The sequence below is a fragment of the Octopus sinensis genome, linkage group LG15 (genome assembly GCF_006345805.1).
Source record: "Octopus sinensis linkage group LG15, ASM634580v1, whole genome shotgun sequence".
Lineage (NCBI taxonomy): Eukaryota > Metazoa > Mollusca > Cephalopoda > Octopoda > Octopodidae > Octopus > Octopus sinensis.
In genome coordinates this window covers 34,614,371-34,636,677 of record NC_043011.1, presented here as the reverse complement: position 1 = coordinate 34,636,677, position 22,307 = coordinate 34,614,371, and the positions used below count along the sequence as shown (strand labels likewise).

Sequence of the window (22,307 nt, the reverse complement as noted above, 5' to 3'; positions counted from 1 at the left end):
CTATAAACGTTGTTAAAGGCAATGGGTTTTTATTTATCTGTTTTTCTATCTATTTTATACGATTAGTCCCAAACAGGGTTTGAAGCCACTGTGGCTTAAGGGACTACAAAGAAAAAGTAAAGAAGGAACCTATATATTCAAAAGATGCTGATTGATAGAAAGCTTAAAGAACTGAATGTTATAGTTGAGAAGAAGAAAACAAGACGTGGGTGGTTAGCTCTAGAGAGCAGCAGTTCTGGGAATGAGGATAGAATAAAAGCACTTATGACCAACTCAACAGAGAAATAATGCACCTGAGAAGAGAAGTAGATATCACATTTAAAGGATAAGCAGTTGAGCAACGGAAAATTCCCTTGCGGTGCATAATTACATCTGCTAAGTTCTGTGTTAGAATCTTAATGACTCCAGTCTGTCGTTTTCGTCTCCCCGACTGCATTCTCCCATCAGAATGAGTGGCCATCTTGTACTTGTTAAACTTTAACATTACAAACATCATTGTACAGCAATTCTTCTCATTTCTTTTACAGTAACTGATATAGTTAACCACATCAGAAATCTGAATTTGGACGACGGCTGTGTGAGTGCTTGTGAAGCTAACGTTAAAAAGTTCTGGACTTTCTTGTGCGGCGCAGCCTGTAAAATGTAAGTTACTGTACAGCGTATACACACACACACACGCACGCACGTACACACACACACACACACACACACACACACACACACAGTATGTATACACACACAAGCATGCATACATACACGTGCATACACACATGCATACATACACACCACGCATACACACTCGCACACACATCACACATATACATACATTGATTAACGCACACATACGCCTATACGCACGTATACACAAAGAAACAACCAAACTACTTTTGTTAGTCGTCCTGACATCCTGGCAATTATAGAATGTTCTATATTTTGCTGAGGAGGTCCATTGAGACTGAAACATACCTGGAGTTGTCAATGCAGTTGCCAGAGATTAGATTCACTCCTCTCACTGCTTGTTTCTGTTTCCATCTAAATTCAACTTTTGGTTGAACAAAATTTCGGGGATTACCGCCCTTGTTCTTCTTGAGAATAAATTTCATTAATGGTAATTGCTATTTTTTCTCATTAGTTTTACTATTTCAATTAATTAAGTTATTTGCGACTCACACCCGCATATCTTCCGATCTACCAAGATATTATTAGTAAAATTTAGTTGTCAGAGACTGTGTGGAAAACCACGGTAGAGGATGTTACTTGTCTAGGATGGTCAACTTATTCCTTTCTTTCGGCTTTAGCGTCATCATCCGAATGCTTTAAGCAGAAACTTAATCTATTGCAGTGTCTTGCTTGGGTCTCTGATCTGGTGGTAACATTCTCTTTTCTTTCCACCGTTTTCCAGAGCCTTGAAAAATATATTGGGCACAGCGCCTTTCCCTTCAGTTTTAGTTGAATGATTAAAAAAGAAACAGGGGAAAATAAATAATACAATGAAAGACACATTGAATAACGCTAATTCGAAATAGCAATTGTGTATCTTATTAAACGCAGATATATCACGAAAGCCAAATTAACTACGGTATTTGTCCCAAAACAATATCTCTTATAGACGTACAAACTTAATTAATCCCCAAAAATGTCTCAAAAACTGACGAAAATCGTGCAACAGCAGTGGTGGCACACTGCTCAATGCGCATTTTTATATTTTTGGCTTTCATCTGTAGCAAGCAATCACTGGCAGGCGTGACAAAATCCGTTGTCACTGATACAGGAAAACATTGATGTCGCAATCAGCTTGATGGCTAAATAAAAATTCGATATATGCAAGGGAAGAAGTATTTGTTTAAAATAGAATCTGTGTATTATATTTAATGCAGGTACATAACGGGAAGCCAAATTAGAAATATTTATATTGCAACTTAAAAACTAGATATTGGTTTGTCTAAGTACGAGAGACAACGCAAAATATGTTTCAATATTACTCAGACTTCCCTCCGAGGTCGACTTTGCCTTTCATCCTTTCGGGATCGATAAATTAAGTACCAGTTGCATACTAGGGTCGTTCTAATCGACTGGCCCCCTCCCACCAAATTTCGGGCCTTGCACTTAGAGTAGAAAATAATATTACTCAGACTTCGTCAGCAAATATAGCCTCTTCAGTATTTGCCAGAATAGAAGTGCGAGAATCAATCGATACAATACACAAGAACTTATATTGCTTTGCGAAAGAAAATCCAATGTTTTAATGGGTAAATAATTCTGATACACCATTTATGGTATAGGTTTCAGTAACTTGGAGATTTCAAGTTCAAATCCTGCTTGCTTGGGTTTCAAGTTATTAGATAAATTACATGTTGGAAGTTTATGAAAACAGCGAGTCAAACATTTAATGTGGATATTAGAAATGTTCTTTTATTAAAGCTGTATTCATCCAATCAGAATTCAAGTACACACACACAAACACACACACACACACACACACACCTAATCTTTAGTCCTTCATACTTTAAATTCAACAAGCTATTTTGGAGAATCTAACAAAATATTTCAATTAATGTCTATGAAAAATACATATCTAACTTAATATTAAATTATCACTTACTAGCAGTATCGACCAGCGTTGCTTGGGTTTGTTTCGATCCTTTAGAATTGGAATTTTGGAAAAGTAAAAATTTTGAAATACACTGAAAGATGGCGACACAGCAGTCAAAAAATCGTAAAAAATAGGGATTTTCATAGAAAAAAAACACCTTTTTGATGTAAATAATTTTTGGTCTTAACATGGTCCGATTTGAATTTTATCTTCTACGGAATGAAGAGCAAGCCTTCTTCTATCATACTCTCAATTTTGCTCAACTTGCGCCGCAGGGTCTCGGAGGAGATAGTGTTAGTTGAAGGCTACCAAACCTGCCATACACAGACAACTTCAGCTTTATATATATATATATATATATATATATATATATATATATATATATATATAGATAGATAGATATGAGTTATTCACATTATGCAATAGTCCTTTACTATAAAAAGAAGCATTTAATTACAAAATGCAATTATTCTAGCTGCTGGTAAGATTGCGAGCGGACAGAAACATTAGCAGCCGGAGAAAATGCTTAGCAGCATTTCGTTCGTTTCTCACTTCTTGAGTTCAAATTCCGCCGAGGTCGACTTTGCCTCTCGTCCTTTCGAAGTTGATGAAATAAGTACTAGTTGAGCCCTGAGGGTCGATGTCATCAACTAACTCTCTCCCTTAAAATTTCAGGCTTTTTACTTATAATAGAAAGGATTATACGTGCAGGTATTGCTATGGGAGTTAGGGGTTAAAAGTTACGAGAACAAAACGGCATTTACTAGGCCGGAGGCTGCGCGGCGGCAAGCTGGTGAAACTGTTAGCACGTCGAACAAAACGTTTCACGGTATTTGTTTCTAGCTTTATATTCTGAGTTCAAATTCTTCTGCTGTCACTGTTGCATTTCATCGTTTAGGGGTGGGTAGAGTAAGTACCGTTTGAACGTACAATAATAAATGTAAAAATAATTGATAAACTAAATTTCTTTTCTTTGATTTTTTTTTCAGTGTCTTGGGAGGAAGCGGCGACTAACAACTGGACCACTTTCATTCTAAATTCTCTTTTACATATGTAACATAAAAATGAAATAAACTTTATCAGACACACAAAAAGAACATGGATTTCATTTTTTTATTTATATATTATGTTTTTTACTACAGTCCTGGGCAAACTGTAAGAAGCCCGCCAAATACTATATATATATATATATATATATATATATATATAATATATATATATATATATATATATATTACATATATATACATATATATATTATATAATATATATATTATATATATATACATATACATATACATATATATATATATATCATATATATATATATATATATACATATATATATTATATAATATATCTATATACATATATAATATATATATATAATATATACATATATTATATATAATATATATATATACATATATATATATATATACATATATATATATACATATATATATATATATACATATATATATATATACATATATATATAATATATATATATATATATATATACATAATATATATATATATAATATATATATATAATGTATATATTATATATATTATATATATTATATACATATATATATATATGATATATATATACATATATATATATATATATATATATATATATATATATATATAATATATATCAACAATCAAGGAACGGCCATAATAGGCCATTCACCCACTAGAAATAACAACCAAAGCTTCAACCGCAAATAAAAGTCAATTCCGTAAACAGGAGAAAATTTAAAAAACATTTACCCTGTAATTTCTTATACGATGCACCGTTTCATCTGCTGTTTAATGGTAAACTAACCTGATTAAATTAAATCAAGCCAATCTTCCATAGGCCCTCAGATTCTTCAGTAGAAATAGCCACAAGTCGGAACAGATATTTTCACGAGGCATTTCCGACCCAGCCAAGGTAATAATATCTGACCTAAAATTTTCAAATCATCGCACTCGCGCCAAATTTATCGGCAGCAAATAAAATAAGCCGTCGATTCCATTACGGAATTAACCAGAAAATTCATAATTAATCAATATAGGGTGGCAAAAAAAATTTTGTAGAATTTTTTTGCCACCAGCGGCCTAGTGGGAAAAAATAAATAGTCATAGACCATTTTTAAGTTCAACATCAACAATCAAGGAACGGCCATAATAGGCCATTCACCCACTAGAAATAACAGCCAAAGCTTCAACCGCAAATAAAAGTCAATTCCGTAACAGGAGAAAATTAAAAAACATTTACCTTGTAATTTCTTATACGATGCACCGTTTCATCTGCTGTTTAATGGTAAACTAACCTGATTAAATTAAATCAAGCCAATCTTCCATAGGCCCTCAGATTCTTCAGTAAGAAATAGCCACAAGTCGGAACAGATATTTTCACGAGGCATTTCCGACCCAGCCAAGGTAATATCTGACCTAAAATTTTCAAATCATCGCACTCGCGCCAAATTTATCGGCAGCAAATAAATATAAGCCGTCGATTCCATTACGGAATTAACCAGAAAATTCATAATTAATCAATATAGGGTGGCAAAAAAAATTTTGTAGAATTTTTTTGCCACCAGCGGCCTAGTGGGAAAAAATTAAATAGTCATAGACCATTTTTAAGTTCAACATCAACAATCAAGGAACGGCCTATATTGATTAATAAATATATATATATATATATATATATATATATATATATATATATATATATATTATATATATATATATATATAATATATATATATATATATATATATATATATATATATATATGTATATATATATATAAATAAAGGCGCGAGCTGGCAGAATCGTTAGCACGCCGGGCAAAATGCGTAGCCGTATTTCGTCTGCTGTTACGTTGTGAGTTCAAATTCCGCCGAGGTCGACTTTACCTTTCATCCTTTCTGGGTCGATAAATTAGTACCAGTTACGCACTGGGGTCGATGTAATCGACTTAATCCCTTTGTCTGTCCTTGTTTGTGTCCTCTATGTTTAGTCCCTCGTTGGCAATAAACAAATATATAAATATATATATATATATTCCCACGCACGTACACACACACGCACACACATATACACACGTACAAACACACATACATCCCATACACACAGCACACAACCATACATACACGCACACATATACATACACGCACACAATTACACGTACATATATATACACACACACACGCACTCATACACTAAGTTAAGCACAGTTACTCGCCACACACCCAAACTCTACGCATACACACACACACACACACACACACACACACACACACACACACACACTACAAACAAAACACACACACGATACATATACAAACACGCACACACACATACCTCTTTGTTTTTGACCTGTGATTTGACCTAAAACACCACTCCTTAATTCTTACATACTGGCCTGCTACTAGCCACGCCATACACACATACATACACACGTACACACACACACACGTGTCATCATTGTACACATACACACACCCGCGCACACGCTGACCTCCCCGCGCGCACACACCCACACACATTCCCCTTCTCACTTTCTTTACCATACTGTCTTTGATAAACTCTCCTGTCTTTAAAAAACATTATTATTCTTCTACCTTACTACTTCCGTCTTTCAGTATGTGACCTCGTGAGTACCACCGGCGATTTTTTTCCTCTGTCTTCCCTTCTCGGGATCTTTTCTTCTCCTATGTTTCCGACGAAGAGCTCCGCTCGAAACGTTAAACCCTCCTTCTTCCCTTCTTTCCTGAGCGTCCAATAATACTTTATTTGTTCCACGTCCTTGCGTTGTTGTGTTTTTTTGTTTTCTTGTTTGGATTAACTTTATATACTGCACGCTCACACGGATACTTAGTGCCTTGGATACCAATTCCTGGATTTTTACACCTAAGGATTACTGTTACCATTCTTCCGGAGTACGCCACTGAAATCGTGATTGGAAATCAAAAATAATCTGTCCGTGACTACGATAACTTTTCCTCAAACTTTGCGCATTCTTCCACGGGTCCCCGCAGCGTCACGACAATCAGGATTGCCTTTTGGAGCTGGGGAAAAAAAAATCGCCGGTGGTACTCACGAGGTCACATACTGAAAGACGGAAGTAGTAAGATAGAAGAAGAATAATGTCTTTTAAAGACAGGAGAGTTTATCAAAGACAGTCTGGTAAGGAAAGTGAGAGGGGGAATGTGTGTGGGTATGTGCGCGCGGGGAGGTCAGCGTGTGCGCGGGTGTGTGTATGTGTGCAATGATGACACGTGTGTGTGTGTGTGTGTGCGTGTGTGTGCGTGTGTGTGTGTATGTCTGTATGGCGTGGCTAGTAGCAGGCCAGTATGTAAGAATTAAGGAGTGGTGTTTTAGGTCCAATCACAGGTCAAAAACAAAGAGGTATGTGTGTGTGTGTGTATGTATCTGTCTCGTGTGTGTGTTTTGTTTGTAGTGTGTGTGTTTGTATGTGTGTGTTTGTGTGTGTATGCTTAGAGTTTGGGTGTGTGGCGAGTAACTGTGCTTAACTTAGTGTATGTGTGCGTGTGTGTGTATATATATGTATGTGTAATTGTGTGCGTGTTTGTATAGGTGTGCGTGTATGTATGGTCGTGTGCCGTGTGTATGGGATGTATGTGTGGGTTCATTTGTGTGTGTGTGTGTGTGTATGTGCGTGTAGTTGTGTGTGCGTGTATGTGTGCGTTTGTATGTGTCTGTCCGTGCTTATATGTGTGTACGTATGTGTATGTGTGCGTGCACGTGTATGTATATATTATGTGTATGTATATGTGTCGGTGTGTATGTGAATTTGTGTGTGTTTGTACGTGTGTATGTGTGTGTGCGTGTATTGTATATATATGTAAATGTGTGTGTGCGTGTGTGTGTACGTGCATGGGAGTGAATGTATGTATATATGTGCATGTGTGTACAAATGTAGGGGTTTATATGTGTGAGCCAACCCCATATGCATGTATGTATGTATGTATGTATGTATGTATGTGTGTGTGTGTATTTATGTGTGTGTGTGTATGTATGTATGTATATGTGTATGTATGTATGTGTGAGTGTGTATGTGTGTATGTATGTGTGTATGTATGTATGTATGTATGTATGTGTGTGTGTATGTGTGTGTGTATATGTGTGTGTATGTATGTATGTGTGTATGTATGTATGTATGTATGTATGTGTGTGTATGTGTGTATGTATGTGTGTATGTGTGTAAGTGTATGTGTGTGTATGTATGTATGTTTGTGTGTGTGTATGTATGTTTGCATGCGTGTATGTGTGTGTATGTATGTATGTATGTGTGCATGCGTGTACGTGTGTGTGTGTGTGTATGTATGTATGTATGTATGTATGTATGTATGTATGTATGTATGTATGCATGTATGTATGTGCGTATGTATGTGTGTGTATGTGTGTATGTATGTGTGTATGTGTGTGTGTATGAGTGTATGTATGTGTGTGTGTATGTATGTGTGTGTGTATGTATGTATGTATATGTGTGTGTGTATGTGTGTATGTGTATGTTTTGTGTGTGTGTGTATGTATGTATGTATGTATGTATGAATGTATGTATGTATGTGTGTGTACGTATGTATGTGTGTGTGTGAATGTATGCGTGTGCGTGGGGTTTGAAATGGAGTTGTGTGGGCGTAAGGTACATGCGCGTGCTTGTGTTCGTGTGTGCGCTTACGTGCGTGTATGTGTGTGTGTCTCTGCTAGGTGTTTATAAGAGTGTGCGTATCTGTATGAGTATTGTTTGTTGGTGTGTGTGCATGGGCATGTGTGTGTGCGCGTGGGGTGTGTGGGTGAGTGTAAAGGTGTGGAAGTATGTGTGCGTACATGTGCATGTAGGTTGTAGTATGTGTGCGTACATGTGCATGTAGGTTGTTTGTGTGTGGTGTGTTGGAAGTAGGTGTGTTCGTGGAAACGTGAGTATGTGTGTGTGTTTCTGTATGAGGAAAAAAAAGGGAGAGAGAGAGGTGGAGCGCAGTCACTAAGAGGAGGGGGATGTGTTGAGTCCGTGTGGGGTATTGGTTTGTAGAGTGAAGATGAAACGTTGCTCCAAGAGAAGCCTGGATTGTGGAGGACCGTTGTGTTGGGCGAGATCAAACACAGAGATGTCATCGGGGGAATGGCTGGCCGAACGGAAGTGACGTGCGACGGGAGAATAGGACCGTAGACGAATATCCCTTAGATGTTCGGCGAATCGGTCTGACAACCGGCGTCCCGTCTGTCCTATATACAGCATTCCGCAGAGGTTGCATTTAATGCAGTATATGAGGCCAGACGAAGTACACGTAAAAGAATGTCTGATACGTACAGTTCGCTGGTTGGAACCGGTGACAGAAGTTGTGTTGGTGATGAAGAGAGGGGTGGAAGTTAGAGAGGAAAGAGATGAAAAGGCAGAGTTGTTCGCGGGAAATGGAGGTGGCGCCTATGCAGTCGTCTATGTAGCGACCGTATAGTTCTGGGGTCGGCCCGGAGAATTGGGAGAATACTCTGGCCTCAATGTAGCCAAGAAAGAGATTGGCGAAATTGGGGCCCATTCTCGTTCCCATCGCGACCTCGGCCTACTGTTGGTACGTTTCCCTGGCGAACGTGAAACAGTTGAGGGTGAGGACGAGCTCTGCCAGGATGAGAAGGGTGGGGTGCTGAGGGTGGGGTCGGGACAACGGTCGAGGAAGTGTTGGAGGGCTAAGAGACCGTCGTTGTGGGGAATTACCGTATATAGGGATTTTATGTCTAAGGTGAAGAGGAGGTGTGAGGGGCTGGAAGGGAAGGAAAAGGAATTGAAGAGACGGAGGGCGTGGTTGGTGTCATGTATGTGGGATGGGAGGGCTGCGACTAAAGGGGGCAGGATGTGGTCGAGGTATAGGGAAAGGTGTTCAGTGGGGCAATTACAGGCGGAAACGATGTGGCGGCCAGGGTTATTGGGTTTATGAATTTTGGGAAGGAAATAGATGGTGGAGGTGTGGGGTGTGCGGACGATGAGGTTCGTGGCGGTTGGGGGGAGAGCAGAAGAGGAGATGAAGTCGAGGATGGTGGAGGACACTCGCTGTTGGTAAGAAGAGGTGGGATCGGATGGGAGGAGGCGATAGAAGAGGGGATTTTGAAGCTGGCTGAGCGCTTCCTCCCTGTATAGATCTGCGCGCCACACCACCACTGCTCCGCCTTTGTCCGCCGGTTTGATGACAATGTCATTGCGGCGACGGAGGTGGTGAAGGGCAATCAATTCAGCCCGAGTGAGGTTGTCTCGGAGGGGTCTTTGTTTAAAGTTAAACTGGTGGACCAACGCGTTGCAGTCGTTCACGAACAAATCTAGGCTATTGAGCGTCCAATAATACTTTATTTGTTCCACGTCCTTGCGTTGTTGTGTTTTTTTGTTTTCTTGTTTGGTTTAACTTTATATATATATATATATATATATATATATATATATTTGATGCTCTCTAGAACCGCTGTCTTGTTTTTTTCTCGACTATGACAGACAGTGTGACAAACCAAGAAGGGCTAGACAGAACTTGTTTAACAAACATTGAGTCAATGTTGCTGAAGGCTCAGTTACGTTGGACTAGCCATGTCATCATAATAACTGACAACCCTGTAACCCAGACAGCTGTAGTACGGCAGGCTCACGCAAACAAGGGCTTAGCGACATTTCGACGTTCTTAGTTCAAATTCTGCTGAGGCCGACTCTGTTTTTTATGACTCAGTGTCGATAAGTATCACTCGACTACTGGCGTTGATTTAATCGATTTTTTCTTTCCTCTCAAATAACTGTTCGTCTTGTACCAAAATTTGAAAGAATCATTCTGCTTGTCACTGAAAACTTTGTAAATCACTAATACTTTGTATTATTCACTGAATATTCGAAGACATTTTTCATTACTTCGCCGATAACAACGAGAAAAGTATAAATGTCATAAAATTTCATAAGCCCTTCCACAATAAATATCAACATGATATAGATAGATTCTGTCTATTAATTATACTTCTCAACGTGACGCACTTCATTAAATATGAAAGACAAAATACGTATTGCCGGTTTCCGTGCCTTTATTCGTCTCCCGGACTGTATTCTTCCTCATAAATGTATGAAATTCTTGCGCTTATATTAATTATTCAACATTACAAGCATCATTATTCAACATTTTTTCCCCAATTTCTCTTACAGTCAACGATGTAATTCAGCACATCAAAGGTCTGAATCTGAGTGGCGACTGTGTGAAAGCTTGTGAAGCCAACGTTGAAAAGTTCTGGACGTTCTTGTGCGACGCAGCCTGTCAAATGTAAGTCACTACACGTTGTACATACGCACACACACTCGCGCACGCATACAGTTGAGTACTCTATTGTCGTTACTACTTAAACATCGCGTCGTTTCCGCGTTATAATTGCTATGTAGTGTAGCTGCCAGTGTTACTGAAGTCAAGTTTTGAGTTTGGTACCGGATCAAATATTCGAGAAGCTTGGGACCGGAAGTGACTCGGATATCAGGATTTTCTGGACAAAGCTTAAATATATACTTAAAATATAATATAAACTTTGAAAACAATTTTAAAATATTGTATTAAACAGATTCTAATAATGCACTTCTAAAGCAGTGCCTATTTGATATTCATTAATTCACTTAAAATTCTTAAAATGTATGCCATACTCTATCACGTATACAGTTTGATGTTTATAAAATGAGAACTGACCGAAGAAAACTTAAACATGTATTTATTTACTGCCCACAGGGGGCTTAACACAGGGGGGGACAAACAAAGGGATTAAGTCGATTACATCGATCCCAATGTGTAACTGGTACTTATTTAAGCGACCCCGAAAGGATGAAAGGCAAAGTCGACCTCGGCGGAATTTGAACTCAGAACGTAACGGCAGACGAAATACGGCTACGCATTTCGCCCGGCGAGCTAACGTTTCTGCCAGCTCGCCGCCTTTCTTTCCTACTCCAGACACAAGACCCGAAATTTTGTGGGAGGGGGCCAGTCGACTAGATCGATCCCAGATCGCAACGGGTACTTAATTTATTGAACCCGAAAGGATGAAAGGCAAAGTCGACCACGGCAGAATTTGAACTCAGAACGTAAAGACAGACGAAATAGCTATTTCTTTATTACCCACAAGGGGCTAAACACAGAGGGGACAAATAAGGACAGACGAACGGATTAAGTCGATTACATCGACCCAAGTGCGTAACTGGTGCTTAATTTATCGACCCCGAAAGGATGAAAGGCAAAGTCGACCTCGGCAGAATTTGAACTCAGAACGCAGCGGCAGACGAAATACCTATTTCTTTACTACCCACAAAGGGCTACTACCCACAGCCCGACGAGGAACTCCGTAAGGTCCAACCTACTATGCGGTCCATCGCTCCTCACGATGGGCAAAGTGCTCTTGATAAGTCTTACACATCTCCTCGGGTTCGTTTACCAACTCACCTTGTGGATTCTCCAAAGATCGAATAGTGGAATAATTTCTACGTTGGGCTTCCACCATTCGAGTCCACCAGCGGCTCTGATCACCTCGCAACCCATTGCTCGAAGTCTAGTCCTGACAATACACCCCTTGTGTTTGGCTTCGAGGCGCTGCTTTAATTCCAGTCTCTCTGCCTTTACCTGAGATACACTACCAGTCACCATGGCTTCCTCTAGGGTCTTAGCTTGTTCTACTTCCCTCCTATGTTCTCTAGCCACTAAACCTATGTTATATCTAATAGACTCAAATTTAATGGCTCTTTTTAGGGCACACCACCATGATGGTTAATGATGGTACCTGTCAATGCTCTCTGTATCAATAATTTAATCTGGTTCCTGTACTCCTCAATCGCCAAAAGGAACTTATTGAGTTTCCAGTAGCCAGAGCCTTTGCTATGTAACTTATCTAAGTTCAGCTTACAAGTGACAAACTTGTGATCACTGTAGCTGACCCGGTGAAACTGTGGACACTTAGCCATGTCTTTATTTTTCTAATTAGGATCCTATCTATATACGACCTTGAAGACCCATCACCACTTAACCACGTCCATAATGGAGCGTTTTTGGAATTCTAGTCTGTATGGATTTACTAGCTGAAAGCGACTTAGTAGATCCCGGAAGCCAGGATTTGGTCTCCTATTCGTACTCGAGCTAACACAATCCACGCGTGCATCGTGAATAGTGTTAAATTCTCCTAACAAAACTAACGAATGCGATGTACCACGAAACTTCTCTAGGTTTTCAGTCTGACCAGAATTGGAGGCGTAAATTGCCACCAGTCTGGTTTTCCTACCACAAATGAAAGTCAAATCTAAGACGACCAGCCTACCTTCTGGATCAGAAAAAAATCAACTTTTTCTCTGAAACCCTGTTTCTTTTTAGTAGGACCAACACCTCACCCCGACCCGCAGGCCGGCCTGGAGAAATATATTTCTCGTAACTGTCCAGGAGCGGAAGCAGACCTCTTGGCCCTTTTAACCAGGTTTCAGTAGCCACAATAACATCTAACTTTCTTGACCTAACGTCATTTAGGAAACGTCCTTGTTTCCAGCTCGACGTGAGGCCACGCACGAATCCGCCTCCTCTTCTTTTTCTCTGGCTCGTGAAGTCGGATTATGTATGCATTCATAGATTTGGGGTGATATATCCCATCTCAATGGGCCTGCGTCCTCCCTATATTCGTTCACAAAAATATATGTTTTTTGATTCACGTTGTAAATCTCGTGTCCTTCTCTCACATCTTCATTTTCTATCTTTTTTATGTTTTTTATGCACTATAGGCGGTGTACTAGCCTCATATTAGAAACCCTTACCGCCATGTATAATTCTTTCTTTTGTTTTTCTTTTTTTCCCTAGCTTTTCGCCTTTTTTATAGTTCTTTTTTTCTGGGGAGGTTAGTTTTATTTTTCTTTTGTTTTTAACAATATCCCAACCCTCCCCTTCTTTGTTATTCTTCGACTCTGTCTTTTTCTTTTTCTTTCCTCTTTGTTTTCTTTGTTTTCTTCCTCTTCTGTTTCTTCCTGTGCGGTCTTACAATCTGATCTAACATAGCCTTTCAATCTACACTTGAAACAGCGGAGCTTCCTCCCCTCTACCATCACGACTAATTTAGCCTCTACCACCTCAATGACCTATGGAATTTTTTTCCAGAGTCAGTGGCTCCGCCTGGATCAACATTTTTACTGTCTGACCCGTCCAGTTTCTTTCTTCCATTACTTCTACAGATAACAGCGTTATCTCATCATCTAAATCCAGCATAACTGCTGCTACCAGTCATTTAACCTTCAAAATACTGGATATGTTTTAGCAAGATAAAAAAGAATCTTGTATATTGTATCTATTGATGTTTTTTACCACTATTTTATGTTAAATACGATAAAGGTTACCGTTTTAATATATAGAAATGCACTGTAACATACAATCCTGCTACCTTTATTCATTTGAGGGTCAATGAATATGTAGTGTACCTGAGCAAAGGATTCGCAAAAATGAGAGAGGATCGAGCAGTAAGCCGTGGTTTCTTCCTTTTCTATGCAATATGACAGAAATCCCTGTAATGAAGTCGATCGATAGGTGGCTTTTACCTTCCATAACCGTTGTGGTTATCGTAGAGTGGAGTGATTGAATAAGACATCTAGTCTTATTGAAAATATCTCACTCAGGTTTGCATACAAGCCTGCTGAGGTGCATGGTCAACTTCGACCGTTGTGATATTATATAAGTCTTTGATAAACTGTATGTGAAAAACAAAGTTGATGAGGTCAAACATTTTTTTTTATTCTGCGTAACTAAATATTTATAACTCACAGCAAAATTGTTGCTTTCGAGACAATTTTGTAAATATGTTCCTCACCACTTATCTCTAAAGCGATTATATCAGCATTTTCTGCTTCTCTTCAGTCAATTTCAATGGTTTCTCAATTAGATGAGAACGACACAGCTGTTAGTCATGGATTACTATATAAAACGGCTTGTTCTGTTTTTTTAACACACATCTCATGCACAATTCAGTATGTATTTTTATTAGTGCATTGGAAGGAATTGTCTAATTTCTTCTCTCAGTCTCATAATTAGCAGTTCATATTCTAATTCTCTAACAAGAATCCATCTACAGGGTGTCCTAAATTCAAGGCAACCAACTATTTTCAATTTTTCCAAAGCAAAATATTGTTATATTTCGTGTCCGAGCATTGCAATGCAATGGTAAAAGAAACACAATTAGGATTCTACTATATTTATTCGATATAACCACTTCTGTTTCGAATCACAGCCTTAAGTCTAGGAGCGACTGCTTCACACGTAGTATGCAGCTGTTCTTGCGGAACCGAAACCCGTTCTTGGCGCAGTTTTGCCTTCAGAGAGTCGAGCGAAGCATGAGGAGTGCTCGAGATCCTCGTCTCCAAAATGGACCAAACAGAAAAATCCAGCGGGTTGAGATTGGGGCTTCTTGAGAGCCTATGAACGACGGAATGTTTTTTCTGAATCCAGTGTTGTGTCAGTTGGGAGCTGTAGGATGGTGCCGAGTCCTGTTGGAGACTCCAAGGTGCTTCTTCACAGTGCTCATTCACCCAAGGCAGCAGTTCAGCTTCCAGAATGTCGCTAATGTATTGCTGGGTGTTAATCTTAACACCCGAGGGAGACCTTCCAGTGGATGTCACAGCCGCCCAAACCATACCTGACTGTGTATTTTGACGTCGATTTATGAGTCTCACCTCGACGGAGCCAGATGCACTCCAAAGTCGGTTATTCTGGTGGTTTACTATCTGTTCCATGTCAAATTTATTTTCATCAGTGAACGCCAGGTTGGGCAGCATGCCTTCAGCAATCTGGCGTAGGATAAGATGACTTCTCTCCAGTCACATGGCCTTATAAACATGCGTGAGCTCATGACGACGGATCGTCTTGCAGGGGTGTGTCCTGAGATCCTCCCTCAGCATTCGATGCATCGATGTTCGGCTTATTTTTGTTGTGGCAGCCAGTTTTCTGCCAGAACTACGAGGATCTCGGCGTATCTTTTCTCTGGTACTTTAAATAAGCTTTTTCGGCCACGTCCAGGTCGATCAGCGGTGAAACCAGTGTCTTGAAATTTCTTGACAATTTTCCAGAATGTTTGCTGTTCGGTTAATTTTAAGCGTTTTTTGCTATTACTGTATTACTTTCGCCTTCTTTGTGGAAGGTTATGATTGTATTTCCGTCTATAGCCATTATCAAATTTATAAATCTGAATTTATTTAGTCCGAAACAAAAAGAAGATACACTAAGCTTTTATGATGTATAATTTTCATATTTTATCACATGTATTGCTAGTTATTAAAGCCTGAAATTTGCCTTAATTTCGGGACACTCTGTACATTTCTTTCTATCTATCTATCTATCTATCTATCTATCTATCTATCTATCTATCTATCTATCTATCTATCTATGGCACCGCGAGTGTCGCGTTGCTCTCAAGCAACTCTGCCGTCCTGGGTCGACCTTAAGTGACTTCAACACAACCAAAGCATTCTATAGGGGTTTAGTGGAGGGGAGGTACGACGACGAGCTCGGGGCGAACCTGGACGTCGACGAGGAGTACCTGACCCGCCTGTTCGGGACGACTTTCGGGCCAGGGCCCATGGACAACTTCCAGAGATCCCTGGCCTGGCAGTGCTACCGAGAAGCGCTACCCGTTCGGGATAAGCTCTACAGACACGGCTCGAGAAACACGGGGCCGACCTGCCCGAGATGCGGTCAGAGCGACGAAACCGTTCTGCACGCACTCGTTCAGTGTCCAACAATTTCCGACCTGTGGGCTTATGTCGAACAACTGCTGTCACGTGTGGGACGAGTCGGTTTATCAGCTGAGTCTATCGTCAATATTGTCACGCCTCCTTCCTTCAAACGGGAAGGAAGAGCTATTTTCATCATCCTTGTGGCTATGGCGAAAGAATGTATCTGTGGACGCGTCTGAAAGGATTGGAGACAAACACTTTCCTCTCTGGTCAATCTCTCATCAACTTCTTCAAGTACCACTTGAAAAGGAAAGTGAGAGTAGAGAGGCAAGTTTTGTCTAGCGAATGTTTTAAAAAAAGATGGGTGAATGTAGCAAGAATGGCACGTATGAATGACGAAGCCACCTTGAGCATAGTCCTATGAACCCAGAAATCGAAAACAGAGAGTTGCTTATTTGCAAAAAAAAAAAAAAAAAAGAAATATAAAATGTGACTTCATTGACCGAGGTTACCGTGGTCTTTTCCGCAGGCTTTTCTTTCCACGGGTAAACCTCACCTGTCCTCCCCTTTACACTTCATATTGACATTTCTGTGATAACGATCCCTATTGATCATTTTTTTTCCTCTCCCCCCCTTTTTTTTTAATTTTTTTTTTTAAACCCCCTTATTTTTGTCCTCTTTCTCTCCTTTTACGATCCCTTTTGATCGAACCTCCCCCTTCCTTTTTTTTTTTTTTATTTATTTTTTTTTTTTAATACCTTCAAAAGAAAAGCTCTACCTTGTAATTTGTTCTATCTGTGTGCAGCCCTGTGTGGCTAATAAAGAAACATATCTATCTATCCATCCATCTATCTATCTATTTATCTATCAATCTATCTGTCTGTCTGTCTATCTATCTGTCTGTCTGTCTGTCTGTCTGTCTGTCTATCTATCTATCTATCTATCTATCTATCTATCTATCTATCTAATTATCTATCTGTTTATCAGTCTGTCTGTTTACCCGTCTGTCTGTCTGTCTATCTATCTATCTATCTATCTATCTATCTATCTATCTATCTATCTGTCTATATTTTATCTATCTATCTGTCTGTCTATCTATCAGTCTGTCTGTCTGTCTGTCTGTCTGTCTATCTATCTATCTATCTACCTACCTACCTGTCTATCTATTTATCTATATATCTATCTATCGTGATTATTTTCACGTTTCAGACATGAAGCTCGTCCTTTTGTTTTTAGTGTTACTTCCCATCGTTTTCTCTGCCAGTTTGTATGATGAGGAACTTGATATGAGACTTTCACGTAAGTAAAAACAAAACCTTCTGGATATATTTTGTGTAAAACAGGTCGCGTAGATCTTCCGGTTATCAAAAGTTTTACAGCTATGACAAATCAATGGCCTTTACAGATTGGCTAACACAGTGGACAAATTGCTTAGCTGAATTTCTTCTGGCTTTACGTTCTTGGTTCAAATTTCTCCGAGGTCGACTTTGCATTTCATCCTTTCGGAGTCGATAAAGTAGCAGTTGAGAACTGGCGTTGATTTAATCGTTTTATACTTTGTCCTCAAAAAATTGCTTGCCTCGTGCGAAAATTAGAAATATTTGTTCCTGTAGATATACAAATCACCAATACTTCGTATTAGCGATCACAAATTCAACGACATTTCTTGCCACTTAACACTGATGACACAGAAAGGCATGAATGTCATGCAGTCTCATACACTTTTCCACAATAAATACCTTCATGATATTCTTTGTAATATGATTAAATTTCTGAAGGAGGTGAGGTGGCAGAATCGTTAGCACGCTGGATGAGATACTTAGCGGTATTTCGTCTGCCGCTACGTTCTGAGTTCAAATTCCGCCGAGGTCGGCTTTACCTTTCATGCTTTCGGGGTCGATTAAAAAAGTACCAGTTACACACTGAGGTCGATGTAATCGACTTAATCCGTTTATCTGTTCTTGTTTGTCCTCTCTATGTTTAGCCCCTTGTGGGCAGTAAAGAAATAGGTACTTCCTTCGTCTTTACTTTCTACATTCAAGTACCAACGAAATCGACTTTGCCTTTCATCCTTTCGGGATCGATAAAATAAGTCCCAGAAGAGCACTGGGTCGATATAATCGACTTATCCTCTCGTCCGAACTTGCAGGCCATGTGTCAAAATTTGAAATCAATATAATTAAATTTCTCAACGTTACAATTTTAATTAAACAAGAATAGCAAAGTACGTTGAAATATTTAGTTACGTTTTTCTAAGTTCAGTTAATCATTGGGGGTCGATGTAATCAACTTAATCACCCCCGTGTCTGTCCTTGTTTGTCCCCTCTATGTTTAGCCCCCAGTGGCAATAAAGAAATAAAATATTTTAAATCCCGCTGGTTTCAGCTTAGATTTTTTCCTCTCTTGTTTGGTAGTCACTCTCAAAAATATGTGGACTCCTTGTAATTATGTTAAAATCCAAAATTGCAAACATCATTGTACAACATTTGTTCTAATATCTTCTACAGTAACCGATCTAATCAACCACCTCAAAGGCATGGATCTGAGTGGCGGCTGTGAACAAGCTTGTCAAAATGAATATCCCTGGACGTCCTTATGCCGCCCAGCCTGTCAATTGTAAGTTACTACAAAATGCATACAAACACACACACAAACACACACACACACACACACACACACACACACACACACACACACACACACACACACGCACACACACACACACACACACACACACACACACACATACAGGTACACTTATATGCGTGTATGGGGGGCGCCGCTGAAAATTTCCTGTCTTGGGGTAAAAGAAAATACCAGAGGATCAGTTAATTCAGATTTTATTCAACATATTCTCCCCTCAGATGCACACACTTATTGTAGCGGTCCTTCAGTTTTTCTAAGCCCTGTAAAAGAACTCAAAAGGTTAGGCCTCCAAGCAGGCCTTTTGTGGGGAAACAACATGAAATACGAACACAAAAGAGTTGAATACATAAACAACGAGAGAAACAAATGGAAAATAGGACAAGTAACATAAAGACCCTTCATCAGTTGTCGGCTGTGCATCTACTCCCCAAATCTAATAACATATATGTATATACACACACACGCACACACACACATACGCATATACATACATACATACATACATACATACATACATACATACATACATACATACATAAATACATACATACATACATACATACATACATACATACATACATACATACAAAGAGACCGATAGAATAAGTACTAGGCTTACAAAGAATAAGTTCTGGGGTCGATGTGCTCGACTAAAGGCGGCGCTCCAGCATGGCCACAGTCAAATGACTGAAACAAGTAAAAGAGAAAAAAATATATACATACATGCTTGTATATGTGTGTGTAGCTTTTTTTTGTCACGCGCAAATTCTGTTTGGCTTTTATTACATTGGCTGACCTTTATCTCGTTTGTCAGTGCGTCGTAATAACTTATCTAAGTTAGCTGTCTAGACATTTTACGTAATCAATTATTTGTCTTTTTCTATCTCTTCGACGCCCACGAGTAAACGAATTTTATCACTAGTCTTCTCCACCTGTTTGTATCTTGCTATCTCTTCGACGCTCATAGGTAAAGGAAATTTATCACTTCCCTTTCTCCTCCACTTAACTCTCATTAACAAGGTATTGGTCGGCCCGGGGCTATAGCAGAAGACACTCGCCCAAGATGCTACGCAGTGGGACTGAACCCAGAACCATGTGGCTGGTTAGCAAGCTACTTACCACACATATTTTGTATTTGATGTATTTAATAAATTTAATATATCTTATGCATTTAATTTGTTTATCCGCCTAATTGCCGTCCCCCACCTCTCTCTCTCTCTCTCTTATACACACACACACAGACACACACACATACACACACACACTCACACACACACACACACACACAGACACACACACACACACACACACACACACACACACACACACACACACACACACACACACACACACACACACACACACACACACATATATATATATATACGACGAACTGTTTCCGTCGACTAAATTCACTCGCAAGGTCGAAACCATGTGCCCATGGTACAGTGCAGTGGGACTGAATCCGAAACCACTTCATTACGAAGCAAGTTTTTTTTTTTTACCACACAGCCATGCAATCATCTGCAAATGAAACAGTAACAGAAAACTGCTTTTTAGATAAATTTTAAGAATTTCAATTTAAAAGACAAATCTTGCGCTAAACGTTACGATACATAACAGCATTTGTTATTTGATAAACAATGCAAGAAGTACAATATTTGGTAAACTTTAGTCTAAAGTTTTCTTTTGTTTTATATTCTTTTATCCTTTTCAGGATCACAATTGGTTGAAACTAACGAAAACAACATCACTCTAAATTCTGTTATCCAAAATGTCTACCGTAAAATGAAATAAACTGTATTACGAAGCAAAAAGATGTAAATTTCATTTATTTGTTTATTTGTATATTTACATATTTATTTGTGCTTTAAATGACAATAAATCATTTGTTACTTGATTTGTAGGTTTCTATCTATTTATTTGTTTTTTCATTTACTTTCTTGTGTATCAGTTAGTTGAGTGTATGGGATGTCCGGTGGATTGCTGATGGAGTCTCCGATAGTCACATGACGTCGGTTAAGCTCAATTTTCACTCTGAGTGGCAGGGACGAAGTTATTTTCAGGGATGATATTGATTACTCAACCTAACCTAATCAGCGATAGGTTATCGAAACCAATAAACAGATACTAATTGTTTTACTCAACTGTGGAAGAATGAAAGAATGAAATCGACTTCGGTCGCATTTGAACTTACAATGAAAATGGCCCTAAATAAATACAACCAGCATCTTCTGTATGAACAAAGCAGGCATTTTTGTTTTCCTTTAGCCCCAGAACAACCTTCGGGGAGCAGACTACTCATCAAAATCATAGCACTGTAACTACGTTTTTATGAGTCATCTGGGTCTACGCTGGTATACCCTTCGGAATGGTTTCAATTCTATGTTGAAATGTCTTTCATCGGTTGAGCTTCCTTTTTCTGCCTGCAAGCTCTTGCATCTGTCCATACATACGAGAGTTGGCGAAAATGCCCATAGGCTGACCAAAATACTTTCATGGTGTATGACCAAATGAGGTTTATTTTTCAACATAGTCCCCCTTGTGGCCCACACAATTCCATTTGTATTGCAGTGCTTGGATCCCATTGTTGTTCAAAAAGTCATCAACACCAGATGCTACTACGATACTGGTTCCCAGCCAGGTGATTTTTCACGTTGGGAAACAGGTGATCGTCAGATGGGGGCCAAATAAGGAGAATAGGGTGACTGATCAACCAGTTTTAACCCAGTCACTCACAGTAGCCATTAGAAGTAAGGACTTATGTACTGGAGCATTGTCCTGATGAAACAGTTTTCCTGGGCGTTTGGTCTTGATAGTATTTCGTAACTGCCTCAACAAGTTGGCATAGTACTCTACATTGATGATGTGGCATTTTTGAAGATAGTCAATAAACACAACACCTCTTACATCCCGAAAAACTGAGGCCATCATCTTCTCTGCAAATAAAATGACCTTGACCATCTTTGGAGCAGGTGAGGAGAGGTGTTTTCACTGTATGGGTTGTCTCTGTTTCTGGCTCAAAGCGTTGAAACCAAGTCATCCTGGGACAGAAAACGTTCAAGGAGACCAGCTGGATCTGCCTCAAACAATGTCAGATTTTCCCGTGATGTAAATCAGCACGGTAGGATTCTAATCAGATATCAAATGTGGCGCCCACTGAGCAGAAACTATCGTCATACCAACTTCATTGTGCAGGATATTCTCAACTCTATTACAGGATATGCTATTTGATTTATAGTTAGTCACCTATAATCCATTACCATGTGGTGAACCCGGTGAATGTTTTCTTCTGTGATGGGAGTTGCAGGACGCCCAGATCGAGGGTCATTTTCAAGATTTTGTTCTCCTCCCAAATTCACC

The 22,307-nt window shown here is 39.2% G+C and overlaps 1 long non-coding RNA gene across 1 annotated transcript; it reads left to right on the top strand.

Annotated features, from left to right (window-relative positions):
* The first annotated feature begins 14,587 nt into the window (after positions 1–14,587).
* LOC118766295 lies at positions 14,588–20,844 on the top strand. Its single transcript, XR_005002209.1, has 4 exons — positions 14,588–14,597; positions 17,508–17,597; positions 18,806–18,914; positions 20,662–20,844. It is a non-coding gene; the product is annotated as an uncharacterized LOC118766295 (long non-coding RNA).
* The last annotated feature ends 1,463 nt before the right edge of the window (positions 20,845–22,307 follow it).